We start from the raw sequence: 20574 nt of genomic DNA on the forward strand, positions 1-20574 counted from the left end.
CAGTCCAACACGGCCCGACGGTGTGGCAAGGACCAACATCAGGACCGCACTTGCCCAAACTCACCCGTTCCAGATCTTGGCCGAAAGCCTAGATCGGATCGAGGCGGCGCGGAGCACCACTGCGCAGAGGGCGCTGGCGGCGCACCACCCTTGTCGCCGATCCGATGGAGGCGCTCAGGACCGACCCGTCCACGCCCAGCCGTGCCACCCATGGCCCTTCGCCGCCGCCCACCCTCACCCCTGAACAACGGCCGAGAACCACCTCCCCTGCCCACCGCCGCACCGGACGGATAGGCGCCTCCATGACCGCCAGCGCCGGCGTCAATGGCGGCCAGGAGAGGGAGGAGAGGAGGGGCTCTTAGGGTTGGGGAAGGAGGGATCCTCCGGAGCCGCCAATAAGCTCAATTTATATTTGTTACACTATGCTACTATGTGCTTGTTATTATTATTTTCAGCACTGTTGTAGACGCAGACTAAGACAGTATATTGCATTCTATTCTTTGTAAATACATTTAAATGCAGATGACACCTGTTTACTATGGTTCTCCTATCACATTTCATGTTTTTTCTTCCACAACAGAAGTAGTTGTGTATCTGGTTCGAAGGTAGTCACCACTCAGTGATAGGGTTCTCCAAATCCAACTTGATGCCAAACAGAGCCTAAGTTCACAATCCCAATGCCAATAATGATGAATGATCAGAAATGTGTTGGGGACGTCTTACAGAAACTCTCGATGTATTTTCTGAAGGCAAACACAGCAAAAGGATAGAGTAAAAAAATACTCATGCAAAAGGAAAGAAAAGACACAGATATAAAAAAAAAGTACCTTCTTTTTGAAGAGGTCAAGTGCAGCAGCATCATTCAGACCTTCAAGATGATACATGCCCGTGTCTTCTCCTGAACAATGTTTGGCAACACATATTTCCCTTGTGGTGACTATGACCATTCCGGCATTTTTGAAGCAACTCCTGACCAAATCTCATCCTGCAGTCGTGGATATATCATCAAGAACAATGATGCACTTATAATTTAGAAGGCCACCTAATTCTTTGACCAGCTCTTGAACTCCCATTGTTGCAATGCTCTTCTTTTCTTTTCCAGTTGCTGTTGTTCCAGTAGGATCCTCTCGGGCACCATTCAGTAGTTGCAATGATAAACTTCTGATGAGCGCTTCAGGATCGAATGGACGCAATGCAGTGACCCAAGCACGCTTCCAGCCACCAAGTTGTTGGCTTCGGTAGGAGCTTCGGACAAGAGTGGTCTTCCCAAGACCTCCCATTCCCCACACTGATATCACCTTTGTTTCTTGATTGTTTTCTGGTTCACCAACTAAATTTGTTCTTTTGCAGGGTTCACCAACTAAAGTGATAAGATGATATTGCTCTGTTTCCCGTCCAGTGAGAACTTCCTCGGTGCATTTGTCATGCTTCCATGGAACTTCTTTCCAGGAGATAAGTTATTATTATTAACCGTATCTCCACCGGGACCATTTTCCGGTTGTTCCTCCTCTATTTCACTTGTGTACTTTGCTGGGTTGTTTTCAGTAACGATAACTTTATCCGTGCACGAACTGGTCTCGGCAACACCTGATGCAAGCATGACCTACAGATAAATCAGATATTTGAGCAATTTATGTATGTGATCTACAATTAAATTTAACATGAACTGCAACATTATGTCTTTTTGTTATAGTAAAATGAAATTTAGCATGAACTGCGATTGACATTTTAAGCTTAGGATGAACCAGAGTTTCTGTGCTTTAGTGCTGACCTTCGCTATATCTTATCAGCAACGGCTTTAGACAAATTCTCTATTATCATTTAGCGTCTACTAAGCACCTTTCACCTAAAAATATGGACATATACGAGTGTACACTGATAAAAAGTGTTACCTCCTGGTGGAAGAGATATAGTGCTTGATCTGATGACAGTTGCTTAAGCTCTGTTACTTGTAGCGGTTGTTCTGGGCACAAACTTGCAATTTCTGCATAGCGCGTTGTAAGTATGATTCTACTGCATCTCTTGTTTCTGGGGAAGAAACTCTTGATGCAGTCCAATTCAACGATAGTGGACAAGTCATCAATCACAACCAGGTATCTGTTGCCAGTAACCTATGCATTGAACGCACGAATCAAATCGTTTTGTCCCATGGTCTTCATCCTTATCAGGACATTACACCCTACAGTCGTCCCTTGTTTTTCCTTCTGGATTTCTTCTGGAGAGTTTTCATAGAACTGTCTCACAAGGCTGTGGAGGAAATCCGTCGGGTCGAAAGGATACATCAGCCTGACCCAAGCACGGCATCCAAACTTGTCAAAAACTTGTCTGCTATCATAGACCTTCCTGATCTCCTGAGTCTTGCCAAGATCACCACCGGTTCCCCACACCGCGATCACGCCAAGGTTCTCCTGTTCGCTGGTGACCAGCTGAAGGAGCTCCACATTGGGATTCCCCTCCTCGAGGGCGGCAAGTCTGGCCTCGTTGATGCCAAACATGGCCTGTTCTTCTGCAGCAGCGGCAGCAACGGTCTTCTTGGAGCTAGACGAACCTTCCGTGATGAGGCAGTACCGAAGGTGGCTCACATCCTCAACCTTTGCCCTTAGATCCTTCACTTCCTTGGCGATGCGGCGTCGGTCACATGGGTCATGGGGGATGCAACTCCAGATGGGCTTCTTCTCGGCATGGAGGCCGAAATCCATGAGGCTGTCCTTTTTTCAAGGATACACCCTGGAAGGTGCATCAAGTTTCATAGAAGAAGAGGCCAAGACGGCCGAACAACGCCAACGAAGGCAACCCGATACAAACACGACGCCACACGGATTACAACACAACCCACACCAGCCGAACGACAAACACGCCTTGCATCGTCCAGAGGAGACGAAACACTAAGCTACTGGGCCGCGTCACGACCGAAGAAAGGAACTCCGGGAAGCCAACTCCAACTTCAAGAAGGCACAAGCCAACGCACCGCCCACCCAAAAGTGCCCAGGATGGCAAGTGAACGGCGGGGTTGAACCAGATCGAAGGAGGCGTCGACCACGAAGAAGAGCCGCCGACGGTGTACATAGCGCCCCGGAAGCCCAAGCTCTGAGCGGCGGCCACCACCGACTCCAAATGGCGCACCGAGGACTCCCGAACCATCTAGGCGACGCCTCCAAGAAGGAAAACGACACAGCCGTGCCGCCGCCGCCCGATCCGAAGACCGGATCAAGGTTTGCCCCGATGTTCGAGGCGGGGAAGAGCGAGCAACACCATGGCGACGCCTCCAACAAGGTGACGGCGCCCGCGGGCGTCGCCGTCGCCAGCTTACGCAGGGATTTCCCCCCGGTCCTGCCGCCAAACCCAAGCCCATCGAAGAAGCGCCGCAAGGAGCCGCCTTTTGGCCACAACGCCGTCGAGAAGCGACGCTGCCATCGACGGAGAGGGAGGTGCTGACCTCCGTCTCACCACACGAAGAACGGGGACTGGAGGGTGAGGCTCCAGCCCGCCGCCGCCCGGCCGGCCGCCGACACCTCCATGGTGCCCAGCAGCCGACGCCTACAGGCGTCCACGCGCCGGCCTGCAGCCACGGCGGGCCCTGAGATCCCGGCCGCCGCCGCAGGGGACGCCTCCCTCGCGGGGGAGAGCAGCTCCACCGCCGACCGGAGATGCGCCGAACGCCGGCCTCCTGCAGCACCTCGCCGCCGGAGCGCCGCCGCCGCGTCCCGCACCGCCGCCGCCGGAAGAGGAAGCCGCCACCGCGCGAGGGAGGCCCCGCCGCCGCCGTCACCGCCCGGGCTTTGCCCGGCGGGACCTCTGGCGGCGGCGGAGGAGGGGGAGCGGGGGGTGGGAGCCTAAGGTTTTCAGGGAGCGGGGGAGCGGGCCGTTAGTCTCTTTTGCTCCCATGAGGCTGTCCTCAACGTCGAAGGCCAGGTCGCGGACCTGCTTCACCCAGGTCATGAGTACCTTGTGCTTGTAGTTGCCAACGATCGGAAACGAGAGAGAAGAAGAGATGAACTCGGGGTAGAGGGAGGCGATGATTTTGGTGCTGCGTGCAAACGTGCAGCTTTTCTGTTTCTGTTATTCCTCTTATATCAAAGAGTACACAAAGTCTAACTGAAACCAACTACAAAACAGGAGAGCGTGGAGTAGTGCATCGTGCCATCCCACGATGCCTCCGCGATCTCTGCAAATCCTCCGTGACCAAGTGTGCCGTGCCATCCCACGACGCGGTCAAGTAGGAGATCTAACTAATCCTAACTGACAGCTAGAACTAACGCCAACGGCTGACGAACAGGCTCGCACAGCTTGGCTTATTTGCTAAGGACTGATAACTGACGAAACTGAACTAAGGGAGAAGGAAGCAGGATTACAACTTCAATTCACCCCCTAATCCTAATCCGACGATTTTACCTCGATTATTCCAAGACGCTGGCGCATCTCGACGAACTTGGCACGAGGCAGGGCCTTGGTGAGAATATCTCCCAACTGGTCATGGGTCCCAACATGAAGAACATCTACCATTCCCTTCTCCACACATTCACGGATGTAATGATATCGCGTGTCGATGTGCTTTGTGCGGTCGTGGAAGACAGGGTTCTTGCACAATGCAATGGCAGATAGATTATCCACGTAGAGCTTCATCTTGTCAGGCTCCTTTCCCAGTACTGCTCCCAGCACTCTGCTAAGCCAAACCGCCTGGGTTGCAGCAGTAGCAGCAGCAATGTACTCGGCCTCACAGGAAGATTGGGCAACGACCTTCTGTTTCTGTGAGCCCCATGTGATGATGCTTGATCCGAGGAAGAAAACGATGCCGCTTGTGCTCTTTCGGTCGTCAATATCACCAGCATGGTCACTGTCACTGTATCCGACAAGGTTTGGAGCTGAGCCTGCACTGTAACGACAGCCATACCTGATGGTTCCCTTGAGGTACCTCAGTATCTGCTTCACCAGCGCCCAGTGATGAACTCCTGGCGCCTCCATGAATCTGCTTGCAAAACCCACAGCAAAACCCAGGTCTGGCCTTGTGTTCACCAGGTAGCGAAGACTTCCGATGATACTGCGGTACTTGGTGGCGTCCACGGCGTCACCCCCATTGTGCTTGCCGATCTTGAGTCGAGTGTCCATGGGCGTGTGACAGAGGTTGCAGTCCTGCATTCCTGCGGCTTCTAGAACCTTCAGCGCATAGCTTGCTTGGCTCAGCGTGATGTGGCCATCCCGCTGTTCCACCTCGATTCCCAAGTAGTAACTCAGGAGCCCGAGGTCGCTCATGCGGAACATGCCATGCATCTGCTCCTTGAACTTGGCGATTTCTTCCACATCAGAGCCTGTGATGATCAGGTCGTCAACATAGACGCCGATCAGCAGGAAGTTGTCGCAGCCACCTCGACGGTACAGCGCGTGTTCGAGCGGGCAGCGCTCGAAACCCAGGGACTGGAGGGAGTCGTGGAGCTTGGCGTTCCACGCCCGCGGAGCCTGCCGGAGTCCATACAGAGCTTTGTGCAGCTTGAGAACGTGGCCGCCGTGCTTGGCGTCAGCGAACCCGGGCGGCTGTTGCACGTAGACTTCCTCTTCGAGCTCTCCATTGAGGAACGCCGACTTCACGTCCATGTGGTGCACTTGCCATCCGGAGTGCGCTGCAAGGGCGAGCAGCAGTCGTACCGTCTCAAGCCGAGCAACAGGGGCGAAGACCTCGTCGAAGTCTACCCCTTGCCGCTGCGCGTAGCCCTTTGCAACCAGCCGTGCCTTGTGCTTGACGATGTGGCCGGCCGGATCCTTTTTGACCTTGAAGACCCATTTGAGTCCAATGGCGCGGTGACCTGCAGGTAGAGTTGTCATCTCCCAGGTTTGATTGTCGTGGATCGACCGCATCTCCTCCTCCATTGCGCCACGCCATGAAGCGTCCGTCAGTGCGTGTTCCACTGACGCGGGTTCTTCCGCGGCGATGAGGCAGAGGCCACTGGTTTCCCACAGATCGTCCCGATACTTGGTACTTGGGACGACGATCCCATGGCTCGCACGGGTTTGCATCGGATGCTTCAGTGGTGGTGGAGGTGCTTCATCCTGGAACGAGTGCGGTGGGTGCCCGCTTGGCGCGTCCGTGTCCGCGCCAGAGCGCGGCGAGTGCGCGGACGGCGAGCTCATGTCCGCGACAGAGCGCGGCGAGTGCGCGGACGGCGAGCTCATGTCCGCGACAGAGCGCGGCGAGGGCGCGCACGGCGTGCTCTGTTCCGCCGTTCCTGGAGAGCTTGCTGCAGGAGAGCTTGGATCCGGGGTCGCCGATGTCCTTGAGGCTTGGTGATCATTGTAGATCACCGTGAACCTTTCTCCCGAGTCGACGCCGGTGTCGGTTGTCCACTTCCATGGCCGCTCCTCCTCGAAGATGACATCGCGCGTGACGCGCAGCTTCTTCGTCACTGGGTCAAAGACGCGATAGGCCTTCGACCCTTCCTCGTAGCCTATGAAGACCATCGGAGTGGATCTGTCGGAGAGCTTGGAGACTCCTGGCCCCACGTTCTTGACATGGGCGACGCAGCCGAAGGTGCGCAGGTATGACACATTCGGCTTGCGCCCTCTCCAGGCCTCGTATGGCGTCCTTCCGGCGAGAGCACGCGTGGGCGCGCGGTTCAGAATGTGCACCGCCGTGCGCACAGCCTCTCCCCAGAACACGGCCGGCATGGCCATGCTTTTCAGCGAGGCTCGGGCCATCTCGACGACGGTCTGGTTGCGCCTCTCCACTACCCCATTTTGTTGCGGCGAATATGGGGCGGTGGTGAAGTGCTTGATGCCGTGCTCGTCGCAGAACGCGGTGAACTCGTTGGAGTTGAATTCACCACCACGATCGGTTCGAAGCGCGGCGAGGCGCAGACCGGACTCGGTTTCAGCGAGTCCCTTGATGCGCTTGATGAAGCGCAGGGCGTCGTCCTTGGTGTGGATCGTCTGAACCCACATGTACCTGCTGTGGTCGTCGACGATTAGCAGGAAGTACCTGTTGCCGCCGAGGGTCGCAGGGGTGATTGGCCCGCAGAGGTCACCGTGGACAAGCTCCAGCCCGCGCCGAGCGCGGTACGGCGACGCTCGCGGGAATGGGGTCCCGTGCTGCTTGCCGATGACGCAGCCCTCGCAGAACTGCTCCACGCGAGAGATGGCTGGCATGCCGTCGACCATGTTCTTGGCACCCAGCTCGTACAAGGCACGGAAGTGGAGGTGGCCGTAGCGTGCATGCCACCTCCATGCCATGTCGCCCGCCTTTGCCAGTAGGCACACTGGCGTGGCCTTGTGCAGCGCGACGGAGTAGAGACGGTTGCGCATCCTTGGCGCGCGAGCGAGGAGCTGGCGACTCTGGTCGTAGACGCACATGGCTCCGTCCTCGATCACCGTCTTGTACTCGATCTCGTCCGGTTGTCCCAGATTGACGATGTTGGTGCGGAGGCGCGGTATCGGGTACACGTCGCTCAGCACGCGGTGCTCGCCATTTCGCAGGTGAACATTACCGAGCCCCTGCCGGTGATCTCAACACGTGAGCCGTCACCGAAACGAACCATACCTTGGACGGAGTAGTCGATCGTCGACAGCAGACGCTCGCAGCCAGTCATGTGGTTGCTCGCGCCGGAGTCCAGGTACCACAGCTCGTCGTCCGTGGGCACCGGCACGATGCGCTCCTCATTGAGGAACACGTGCTGCACCCCGGAGTGGTCGATGGCGTGCATCGGCTCGATGTCGATCGCCATCACTACGGCCAGCATCAGTGCCGCTGCTGGTTCTTCCTCGGGCTCGGCCTGCGATAGGTTCAGCGTCTGGAGCTTTTCCCTGTCGCGTTTGGCCTTCCGACACTCCTTTGCGAAGTGCCCTTCGATGCCACAGTAGTGACACGCGCCCTTCTTTCGGTCGCCTGAGCCACCACCGCCGCTTGACGATGGCTTGTCGCCACCGTGCGGCTTCTTCTTGCCGCGAGGTTTCCCTTTCTTGTCACCGGGGTTTTTGTTGCCGCCCGCGCCGTTGCTGCGCTGGCGTTGGCGTTCCGCCCACTCCTCCTCCGTGAGGAGCAGGCGCCCCCCGGTGGTCGCTGCGGGATCGTCCTCGTCGTCGCGCTCCTCGCAGACGATCATGCGCCCCACGAGCTCCTCGAGCGGCATCTGCTTGAGGTCGAGGAGCGACTCGATGGAGGCTGCCATCTGCTTGTACATGCGCGGCACGAGGCGCAGCAGCTTGGTCACCTGCTTGTATTCAGTGACCGGGTCGCCGAGGAGCTCGAGATCGTTTGCGATCGCCGCCATGCGCATGGCAAACGTCTCGACGTTCTCACCGGGCTTGAACGCGAGTCCTGTCGAACTCGCCGCGGCGCGTCTGCGCCTTTGCCTCCCGGACGCGCTCGGTGCCCGGGCGCATGGTCTTTAGCGTGTCCCATGCCGCTTTCGCCGTGTCCTTGACGGCGAGTGTGCGCAGGAGCTCCGGAGGCACGCCGCGGAGTATCGCAGCGATGGCACGCCGGTCGTCGCGTGGGTCACCGACGCCGGTGACCACCACGTCCCACACGCCTGCAACCTGCAACTGTACCTTCATCAGTAGCGCCCACTCCACGTAGTTCGTGCGCGTTAGCGGTGGGACGTGCCCGCCGCCGTCGCTCTCCCGGATGACCCGCTCGACCACCACCGTGTCACCCCCGTCGGCCGTGAGCCGTGCCATCGGCAAAGGGGTGAGTTGGGCTTTGGGTGTGCCGGATGCTTCCGCTGCCTTCTTCTTCGTATCGTCCTCGTCGCCTGATGACATCGCTGGTCAGATCGAACGCCCGACGCTCTGATACCACTTGTAGTTGCCAACGATCGGAAACGAGAGAGAAGAAGAGATGAACTCGGGGTAGAGGGAGGCGATGATTTTGGTGCTGCGTGCAAACGTGCAGCTTTTCTGTTTCTGTTATTCCTCTTATATCAAAGAGTACACAAAGTCTAACTGAAACCAACTACAAAACAGGAGAGCGTGGAGTAGTGCATCGTGCCATCCCACGATGCCTCCGCGATCTCTGCAAATCCTCCGTGACCAAGTGTGCCGTGCCATCCCACGACGCGGTCAAGTAGGAGATCTAACTAATCCTAACTGACAGCTAGAACTAACGCCAACGGCTGACGAACAGGCTCGCACAGCTTGGCTTATTTGCTAAGGACTGATAACTGACGAAACTGAACTAAGGGAGAAGGAAGCAGGATTACAACTTCAGTGCTGACCTTGCTCCTCGTCAGCCGTCATCAGGAAGGACCGCATCATCTACAGCTCGTCGGCGATGAAGCTCACGTCACGATCCACACCCAGCTGCAACGTGATCTCCTTCGCAGCCTTGGACTTTGCATAGCCCAGTGCTCCGTCCAGCACGGCCTTGCCCAAGCTCACCGCCGTTGCTTCCATTGATTTTGAATGTTGGTCTGGACAAAAGCAGCTATCTAACTCTATCTGCGCAATATGTTATACTCGTAGAGGAAGTGCAAGTGCTTTGCAGCAGACACACAGACCTCCGGCAAGGTTTGACACTTCTTTTCAGTCCACTGAGGATTAAGTAATTCTCACTCGACCGCACCATCCGATCCTCGTACAGCATTCTGTGATTCCTCCCTGAACAGTCTCCCGACAGAAATTTCTTGGGCTTTTCTTGGGTCCGTTCGGCTTCAGCTTCTACACACCGTCATGGGCCTTAGGCTCTAATATGATTTTGTGCATTTTCATTCTAGACCTGTAGCTTAGCAAGACCGTAGCTAAAAAAAGAGTTTGAACACCTCGAACATTTGCTTGTTTTTTAGATTTTATTTCATAATCGCCTAGGAAAAGGGAAAACTTGGGAGCAGCCGTAGATCTCAAAGATGCAGAGAAACCGAGCACAGACGGAAAGTGCTTAGCAATGCTCACAAAGGTGAGCCCAGGGATCAATTCAAGTTGCAATGGTGGAGACAACGGTAGGGGAACACAATCCCTCCCAATGAATGCAAAGGAACCAACAGCTAGAACCCCAATCGAAGAGATAGACATCACCTTCCTGTCGACACACTATAGCCAAACCTTCAAGAGATTTGCACCATCCATGGCCTCGTTCACCAGTCCACAGCCGATCCCCAGACGGTGCCTCCGCACGGGCTTGCGCGAAGCCTTTCTTAGGCGGCGGCGAGGGGAAACCCTAGTAGCCCCAAAGTCACCCTCGGGATGACGACGCGAGGGCCGAGCATTTTTTTCTTAAGTTGTACATGAGGATCGTTCGTATTTACTCCGCAGAATTAGATATGCAGGATTTTGCCCCATGATAGAATTAGCCAGCATAGCTAGTGTGACGACCTACCCGCGCAGCCCAATGAGGCAGCGATCCAAACATTTCCTCTACACGAATATTTTTCCTTTTTAAGTTTGTGAGAGAGCGGAGAAGGATGTTCTACAGACAATAACACCCTGCTACTTTAAGAAGTTGAAACAAAAAACGCAGCTAGCACCAGAGTCTGCTGCTCAAGTGTTCTGAACCCCAAACTCCAAATGCTGCCCGTTGCGTACCCTGATTCTATTTATTTTTTTGCGATATATCCTTGACAGAGTTTAGGATAAATTTAGCGGCTTTTCCCTGCGACCAGGAATTTTTTTAAGTTGCAGTGAGGATCACCTGATAAAATAGAATCTACAGGGTTTTGCAGCTAGACGAAATTTGAGGATCTCATGACTCGATTAAAAGGAAACCCCCTTTGGAAATTAAGTAATCTGGTACAGTTGATAGATGACACTGTCATCATAGTCACTGCAGATAGTTACGACTTGGGGGCAGGACAGTCATCTAATTTCATACATCACCCCGATACAAAAAAAACCAAATCAAAAACTATTGTACGATCCCCATCCATGACAAGATCAAGGAACCCGCCGATCGAACGCCAAATGAATGTGTAGATAGGCAATCACCGGCCGTTAACAAGAATGCAACACGAGCTCAACTTGGTTTCATCTACAAGTCGTCGTTCGTGAAGATATGGTTGTCAGCTGAGGCCATCTCGTGCACGACGAGCCTCTCGGCGGTGACGGTGGCGCCCGTGGCGTTGTTGAAGAGGTAGACCCCGCGGCCGCGTAGATGGCCTCCGTCGGGTACGCCCGCGACGTCGCCGTGATCCTCCCGCCCATCGCGAAGCTCTGCACGATGGAGTGGTCCACTAGCACCCTCACCGAAAAGGTCTCACCGTCAAGCACCGGCACGATGCTGCCAATCATCCTATTCACGACATCCTTTGCCCGTGTCGACCGTGACTCGTCGTGGCAGAAGTGGGTCTGGAGGCCGCCGTCGACGCCCTTGGACACGTAGAAGTACACAGCCGTCTGTTCGGTGCGGCCGTTGGCGAGAACGAGAAGCCCAAAGGGGCCGAGCGCCCCCCGTACGGCGGCACCGCTGGTGCTGCAGTTGTAGCCGACGTCGGCCTCGTTGATAGCATCCACGTCGGAAGAGTTGAGTTGGAAGGAGGCCTCGATGTCGAGTTGAGCGCCCTGGTGGAGGGGGAGGCGAATGATGGAGCCAGCGTTGACGGTGATGCGACCGAGGTCCGAGGAGTTCCTGCGTAGGGTGTCGACCTCCTCCACTGGCCATTGGATGAGGTTTGTGCGGGTCTTCCTGTCAAGCTCCACCGTTCTTGGAATCGTCTGCACACACGATGATACATTTACCGTTATAATGAATCAATTATTTAACTTGACTGCAAACAACTACGTATAGTCTTGTTTATTTACTCAATATAAAGGGCCCGCGCCCTCCACCGATTTCTCTTAAAGAAACAACGGCACGAACAAAGAAGATATCGTAGTCTTCACATAAACAATTTAATAAGCAACAAGTTGATGAGTACGATTGTGGAGCAATGCTAGCTAATTTCCACTACACTGAAAATGGACACTTGATCGTCCATCATGATCTCTCTTGGGAGGTGCAGTGTGAGATCAATGATGAAAGTGAACCCAAAGGAAACAAGCCGTTGAAATTCAGCCGGCCTATGTACCCGATCGGTAAGTAAATAAATGATTAGTTCAGCATCAAGCACCTACCATGGCGATTAACAAAAATACAAGCAAATTCTATACTGGGGGAAAGGACACACTACTACACTAGGCATATGAGTAGTCGATGGTAGATCTGCGATTTTAACTAGGGACTGAATGCGACATGCATGCAGGCAGGCAGAGCCAAAGAGGACGGGCACACCATGTGTGTCAACAAGGCAGCTAGCAGCTAATTACGATAGTGACCTGCCTACAGTAGAACCGACGGAGAGGTGACCATTAAACAAGAAAGAAACAAGCGACAAGACGTCCTCTATGATGTGCCGGCGATGCAGCCATGAAGCAATGGCGACGATGACAGAATATATGCAAATAAGGTACTAACACTATTAGACGTCCGTGCCAAGAGGCAGCTAGCAGCTAATTACGCTAGCGACCTACACAGTAGAACGAGAGGTGACCGTGAAACAAGAAAGAAACAAGCGACAAGACGTCCAATTGTGTTAGTCGCCCTCCATGATTGTGCCGGCAAATGAAGCAATGAGGATGATAATGACAGAATATATGCAAATAAGGTAAATACTAGTAGTAGAAGAACGATGCGGATTTGTGCAAGTGCATACCATGAGATTGGCCCAGCCCTTGGTGATGTCGGCCTGCTCGGAGTCGGTCTCGCCGATGTATGCCCATACGATGCGGCGGTTCTTCTTCTGGTCGTAGAAGGACTTGGAGGCGTAGTACTTTCCCCAGTCGTACCTGAGGCCGATCCCGAGGTCCAGCTCCCGGTCGATGGGCGTCCAAACGTTGGCGACGGCGTCGAACCTCCCGAGCGCATAGTAGTCGTGACGTTCGTCATCGCTGCTCTCCTTGAGCACGAAGAGCACGTCGGGCGAGTCGTCGCCGCCGAGCATCTCGGACGAGTTGCCTCCGACGGGGTAGAGGTCGATGCACTCGTACATTCCGGTGCCGTCGGGCCCGCGGTGCATGTTCCCCGGCATGAGCTCGTAGTTGACGAAGTCCTTGGTCTTGTAGCTGAGGATGATGCCGGCGTGGCCGTCGTCGTCCTTGGAGCCGATGACGGTGCGCCAGGTGTCGTCCGAGTGGTCGAACCAGGCGGTGAGCGGGTCGCGGAAGTCCTTGAGCCCGATGCCGGGGGGAGGGTAGAGGATGGGGTTGGCGGGGTGCTTGATCCATTCGCGGAGGAGCGGGTCGGACGGGTCGGCGGGCGTGGCGAGGCACTGGACCTGGGCTAGGGTGTCGGTGTTGCCGGTGTAGAGCAGGATGACCTGGCCGTCGGGGAGCACGGTGATGGAGCCGGTGAGGACGCCGTTGCTGTCGTACCACTGGTCGGGAACCATGGCGAGCGGGAGGTGGCGCCAGTTGACCATGTCCTTGGACACGGCGTGGGCCCAGGCGATGTTGCCCCAGCTGTCGCCCTTGGGGTTGTGCTGGTAGAAGAGGTGGTACCATCCGCCGTAGTACACGGGGCCGTTGGGATCTGCAGAACAGAGCACGCCGCCGGCAACAGACAAACAGGAAATCCATCAGCTGGTTTCTCGGATGATCCATCAGAAATTCAGAATCAGACCACGTACGTACGTCTGATCAAAGGAAAACGCAAGAAAACGAAATCTGAATCTGAATACACTAGATAGCAACTGCATGCGCGCGCGTACCGTTCATGTAGTGCTGCTCCGGCTGGAAATGGAACCCGGTGCGCTGCCACTGCAGCATGGCGTTGCTCCACGGGAACCCGCCATCGGCGGAGTAGGCGCCCGACGACTTCTCCGACACGCCGAAGTCCTTGCCCCTGCTCCTCGGGAACTGCATCGGCACGGCCGGCACCGTGGCCGACGCCACGTCTCCGCCGGCCGGACCACGATCCACCCTGCCGCCCGCGAGGAGCCCGACGACGACGAGCACCGCCAACGCCGATGCGGCCAGCACGGCGGTGCACGCGCGCCACCTCACGCCGCCGCTACTCCGGTTTTCACGGGCGTCGTCCGCAGACGACGGCAGCGGCGCGTACGCATAAGGAAGCAGCGGCGCCGTGGTGCCGGGGACGACGGCGCTGGACTCCATGGCGTCGCGTCGGCGGCGGCCCGGTCGATGGTTCCGAGGAAGGCTGAGTGAACTCTGGCCGGTGGATGGATGGATGGACGGAGGAGCGAGCGGGCGCGATTTATAGCTGGCCGGGCCGGGGGGTTTTCGAAGGGGTTTTGGCCCGTTGCGTCAAATAGTTTTGAACAACAGCCTGTACGTACATACGCGTCCCCTCCGTCGAGCGCTCCCGTCCGTTGATCGCTAAAGATTAAAATGGTAGGGTGCCAGCACGGACACGTCTGGCTCGTCGGGCCCACGGGTCAGCGACGGAGAAGGCCGACATTGGCCATGTGAGACCGCAAACACATGCATCCGTCCTCTGGACGGGCTCGCTCAGCTGATTCCAGTAAGGTGGGTGAGATAGTAGTAGACCTATATTTGTCGACACTCTTCTCCATCCTATATGAACGTCACTACCTTTGTGTGTGTGTGTGTATATATGGGACACTTCAAGCCGCACCAAAAATATTTATTTTTCAAACGCCATTAATTGAAGAAATGCTACTATATATACCACAGGAAAGCCAGTGCAGATAGTTGTCGTACAGTAAATTAGCGAGGAAATAAAACATCTTTAACCTTTTTTCAATATGCAATCATATATCTTTAACCTTTTCTGAATATTGTAACCATCTTTTGGTAAATTTACAACACACCTTCTTTCTTAATAACTTTCTATTTTCATTACTTTGGTCACTTGGCTCGACCGGCATTATGATGATCTTCCAAGCAGACCTAGAAGTGTCTCTTTAGCGATGGTGTTGTCGACCAAAGACAAACTGGAAGCTGGTTGTTTGAAAGCATGAACTTAGGGAGAATCCTACAGGCTAAAGAAGATGTCACAATGAGCGAACGGTCCAAGTCCGTTGGAAATTGATTGCCCTTGAGCTTATTATTCAATCTTTAAGAAAGAAATAGTGTCTGATTATAAAGGGTAATTTTAGATGCCAAATGTGACCGTTCTGTGGACGGTAGAGAGAGAGAGAGAGAGAGAGAGAAAATAGGTCGACCACATTGAGGGCGTACCGTAATGGGTTTGCCTTCTAATATTATTTTTGAGAAGTGCTTGCCAAAGAGTTCACAATCAACCTCATTAAAAATGTACACATATAATTGTAACACACATTTTTAGATGTAAGAAATATCGTATATAAAGCCCACAAACTCGACATGATAACACTATATGGAACAGATTTAGAAAACTGAAAAGTAGTTCAGAAATTCAGTTTTCTTCAGAATTGCTACATCAAGTTTTTTTTTTTATAGTTTTGAAACAATCCAACAGAGGGGTTACCACAGGGTAGATATGTAGCTCATAAAAAGAGCTTACATGTGGTTCATGCTTTTGCAAGGCTGTTTTTGTTAACCCAACATATATGAACTTACCAACATTGTTACATCGCGTGAATAAAGCACCATCAATCAATTTTAACACTCTTACTCAACAAAACGAAGCAATCGCGTGAGGCATGGAGCTTGCAATATTGCCCTTGTCCGCTGATCTTTGTTACGCACATGTGAAGTTCATGCTGTCGTGGCACAATTATTGGGAATGACGCAGGACATGTGGGGGGTTTTATAAAGGACGGTTCTGCATCATTTGGACCCTATACCACAAGGTGCCTAATTTAGTACACAAATGGCCAGAATTTGGGGCCCAAAAGATTTGGCCATTGGTTGCTTTTGGGATCTCTGATCTCGACCGCTGATGTACTCCACATGAGCCGGAAATACCAAACTGGAAAGGTCCACAGAAGAATTAACTAAGTAGCGCAATAATGCTGCCACACATCTGGATCCAAGCAAGGAAAAATAGTGAAGCTAGCTGGAGAGAAAATTACAGCGATTAATTAAGTAGACGGGACAGTAAGCAACGCACCAGAGTGAGCTCGGCACTTGGTGGATGTCCTCGACATATTAGAGTGGCGTTTGTCAGACCTCCCTTGCACGAAATCACTATGTTTCGCTGTGCGCAATTTCGTTTTGAAACCTTGAAACTTGATGAAACTTTACGAACCCTGGCAGCAGAGCACAGATCTTAAAGTATGGAACAATGTGAATCAAACCAGTGGCGAACATAGAAACTTCACGAAGCATAGGCACACAAGGTTATACTGCCAAATTTTGCTGGAATTTGTGGGCATTTGGTCTTTGGCCCATGGCCCATTATCAAATTCTGAAACTCACATGGCCCATATCATAAATCAGTGGCAGCACTAGTGGGGGCTAAAGTTTAGTCCCACACTGCTAGTTGAGAGAGAGTTGGAGTGGTATATAAGGTGGGCTGTTCTAGTCCTAGTAAGTGAGTGAGAAGAGAGAGAGAGCCCTCGCGCACTCCTCCTCCTCCGCCCGCATCGGCACGGCACGGCACGGCACGGCACGGCACGGCACGGGTTGTGAGAATCTCGCCGAGCCGAGCTTATCTTTTTTGCTGTTCGGGAAATTAATTGTGTAATCAATCACAATTATGAGCTATTAACGGACGCGTTAACTCAGCCGTTTTTGTTCCGGTTTTTCTGGATCGTGAACTCGTACGTGGGCTGCGTCCCACGACCTTCCCGAGCCGCACTATATAAGCGCAGACAAGAACCCTAGCCTGTACGTGCCACATATGCGACTAACTGTTTCCAGTTCTTTGTGCCGCCGCCTTCGTCTTCCTCATCCCGTCCGTCGGCGTGCACCGACTGCCGGGACGATGAGGCCTCCGGAACCCCGCCTCTCGTGAACTCCGTACGGGTGAGGGGCAATCGGGTTTTTGGGGAGCGCTCCGGCGCGACTACGCGGCAACGACGACGTCGTCTTCGGACGACGAGTTTCTCCACACCGACAACTTCTTCCCGGACCTTAGCGACTTCTTCGACAACCTCAACATGGGCGACAACGACGCTGCTACGAAGTATGTGATCTTGTCGTTTCTCTTTCAGTTTCTGTTAGAGCTTCTTGTTCTAGTTTCTGTGGTAGATGCGATCGGTTTGTCTTGTTTAGATGTGATCTGTTCATCTACCTTACTAGTCTGCATAATTAGTTTCCTTACTGTTTTCATAGTCATGATTTATCAATTACTCGTACGGATTATTTCATATGGATATTTGCTTATATACTCAACAAATTTTAGATGACATTGCTATTGAATATCACAAATTGTAGCTTTGTGCGGTTGGCAAGCCCGGACGGCCGCCTGGGCTTAGGGATGGCAAGGTCCGCTCATGAATCGGTGAACACGGGATGTCCCATACGTGGAACAAAAGATATTTCTCCTTGACACACGCGTACCGGCCGTGGCGAAACGAGTGCATGCATGTGCTTGAGTGGCCCATGATCTGTATGTTATAGCAGCTCCATGCCGACTTAGCGCACAGATGGAAATTTTGCACTGAGAGAGCTGGTGATAGAACATGCATAATTAGGCCCTATGCATAATGGTAACCTATCTTGTTTCTCTACACTGTTTGCATGTGGTGCTAGCGCTGCTTTTGGCCTAGCCACGGCATCGGTTGAATTGCTGGAGCTGGCCGAGACTAGGCTCACGCGCATAACAACCCGGACGACACGGGCTCGTACCTGGGTGTTGGTGCGAGCGGAGCCTACGGCGTAAATAGCAAGTATCTCTGCTCCGAATGAGTCTCCCAGGAAAGAGCAGAAAGGACGATTCATGTGTATTATGGGAAAAAAACGGACACGCGGAAATGTTTGTAGCAATTTGGAAGTGCTAGCTTGTCCAACAGTTCACGATCGGTCGACATGACATCTTTGTAACTAGCTAGATAGGCTCATACAGAAGGCACGCCTCGATCGGTTCTGGCGTTGCTATCAGGTGTCGCACCTCAAGCCCTCGCGCAGGGAGGCAAAAAGCCATTCACAACCTGCGCTGAGCCGTGAATGGCCACATCAAGCCCTCAAGCCCGGAGGCAACTAGCCACTCACAACCTGCGTGAGCCGTGAATGGCCACCTCAAGCCCTCGAGCCCGGGAGGCAACAGGCCATTCACACTCTCATGCAGATTGTGAATGACTTGTTGCATTTCGGCTTAAGGGCTTGAGTAACAAATGTGAGATCATTCATCTTATTGCACGGAAGTTAAAGATCCCAAATATCATGATAAAAGTATCTAATAAATTTTTAGCTGAGTGATTACTATGCTATTTTCGTAGAAATCGTAACAACAACCACATGTGTCATTTGAAGTCCACTCCATGAGCTAGTCAATTGTTTCTACGTGATGTTGACTAGTATTTTATAATGTTAAAATATATCTTTAGTCGAGGTCCCATCTTTTAATTTGTAATCTAGCTAATGAGTATTGTGCCATTTTCATGAAAATTCATATTAATAATCCAGGTGTTCCATTTAAAGTTGGCTCCACAAGCTAGTCAATAATCTATATGTGACACTGGACGGGAATTTTTGGCTCTCGGGTGCCACATCACCCTATACGCACCCAAAAATTTAGTGATTTCAAAAAAGTCAAAAATTTACAGTTTTATTGGAATCAAAGATGATCAAGTATTGTACTCGTATAAAATTATTTGGCCAAGAACTGATTCCTATTTTCCTTAGGAAAAAACCAAATATATGAAATATAGCCTGAATCATACTTGTATATATAGGGTGTTTCAAGTTCTTTTTTTGACCCAGGAATCAATGAAACTCACCATGGAGAAATATTTTTTCACATGTATAATACATGATCATCTTTGATTCCAAAAAAAGGTTTGAATTTTTTGGGGTTTTTTTGAATTACTGATTTTTCCCCATGTATAGGGTGCCCTGGCACATAAGTGCACGGATGAATTTTCCATGTGATGTTGGACTATTATGCATGTTAATGTTCATCTAGTCGATAATTAGCAAAGAAGTTACATTTTACGGTACAAAAAGTAATTAAGTCATCCTGAGCATTCCAACATATATTGTTTTAGGTGATAACTGAAATGCAACATCAATTTTGTTTTTTTTTATGATGATGCAAAGAGTGAGATTTTTCATTCCACTTGCTTGTGATAAAGATTTCTCTCATTTAAGTCCTTTGTGTTGACATTCTCCCCTCGTAAAACATGCGACGTTTAAGATACGTACAATCAGATTAAACGGAGTGTGGCTAAAAGTTTATTTTTTTCAACATTTTATTGAGAAGGGACAGTATTTCCTTGAACTTCCTCTCAAATAAAGTTGTTTAATAGTCTCACTCACATGTATTTCTTGAAACATCGTAGCGGCCCAAGAAAGGGCATAGGCAGCCCAAAGTTCAGGCTTGTGGTAAGGCCAAGGCCATGGCCACCCAAACTACGCACATGATGAATTGGAAGGCGCTAACCAACGCCCTGGCGACGAGCTCTGGCATGTCCACGAATAATCCCCCACGGTCATCAGGGCACGCATCGGCGCCATCCCAACTGTCGAGGGACACACGTCGCTGGAGGTCTGTGCGTCTTTCCTGGCCATGCCGGATGTTCCAAACATCGACCTCAACGTGCCGGCGAGCGGCTTGACAAGGGGTATACAAAGGAAGCCCATAAAGCGGTTGTCTCCGACGCCATCCCCGTTCCCTACAATGTGACCCAGTTCACCGTCCTACCTGCTATGAATCTATTTTGCTTCCATCTTTGCATCCATATAATTAGCATGATTTGCTTCCGAGCCGACGACATATGTATCATGCCTTCTTTGAGGATGAGGACGTGATCATGGAGACCATGATGAATGAAGGGGCCGACACCGAGACCCAAGTTTTGACACCCATAGTGCTACCCGAGTTGACATCCAACCAACCACGATATATATCGGTGACGAGCCATTGTTCGACGACAATCTCGTTCCCCAAACAAAAGTAGGGCCCAAAAGAACAAGAAGATACACACAGTTCAAAATTTGAACTACCTCGTAGTAATACTTAATATGTTATCATTTTCGATAAAGTTAGATTATTTGCTATTATTTCTTCTAAGTTTGGATTATTTATATTTGTGAAATGTGCATATAGAAATTGGCTTAAATTACCCAGCCACGAACCAAACTGGACGTTGTTGGGTGCACAGGCACCCATATCCAGACATGGGCCTCTAACCTCTTCGCACTCCATCGCAAACGGACTAAAATAAACAATTTCGATGTTCCAAATATGTATGATCCCCTTTAAAGTTTAATAAAAGATGCCTCTACGGGGCAGATGCAAATTTTGCATAGTAGTCTCATAGAGAACATGTATGATTAACTTGCTGGAGCCCGGATTCGGCTCACGTGCATGTATGATAGCAGCGCGGACGACCGGAGCTCGTGGGGGCGGTGACAGACTGACAGAGGAGCCTACGTGTACCATTTATCTATAGTAGCGACTGAGGTCCGTCCATACGTACTTTGGCTCCCAGCTGCGAAGGCCAACCAATCGTTAATCAAACTCGCCACTAGGGTTGAGCAGTGAGACTTCACAGCTACTAGGGTTATGGTACTGCCTCCTCCGTTCGTAAATAAGGATATTTCAGTTTTATTTTT

At 52.1% G+C, this 20574-nt stretch overlaps 1 pseudogene; it reads right to left on the reverse strand.

The window, feature by feature from the left end:
- Nucleotides 1–10772: 10772 nt before the first annotated feature.
- LOC124667744 lies at nt 10773–13827 on the reverse strand (annotated as a pseudogene).
- Nucleotides 13828–20574: the final 6747 nt, after the last annotated feature.

The sequence above is a fragment of the Lolium rigidum genome, chromosome 1 (genome assembly GCF_022539505.1).
Source record: "Lolium rigidum isolate FL_2022 chromosome 1, APGP_CSIRO_Lrig_0.1, whole genome shotgun sequence".
Classification (NCBI taxonomy): Eukaryota; Viridiplantae; Streptophyta; class Magnoliopsida; order Poales; family Poaceae; genus Lolium; species Lolium rigidum.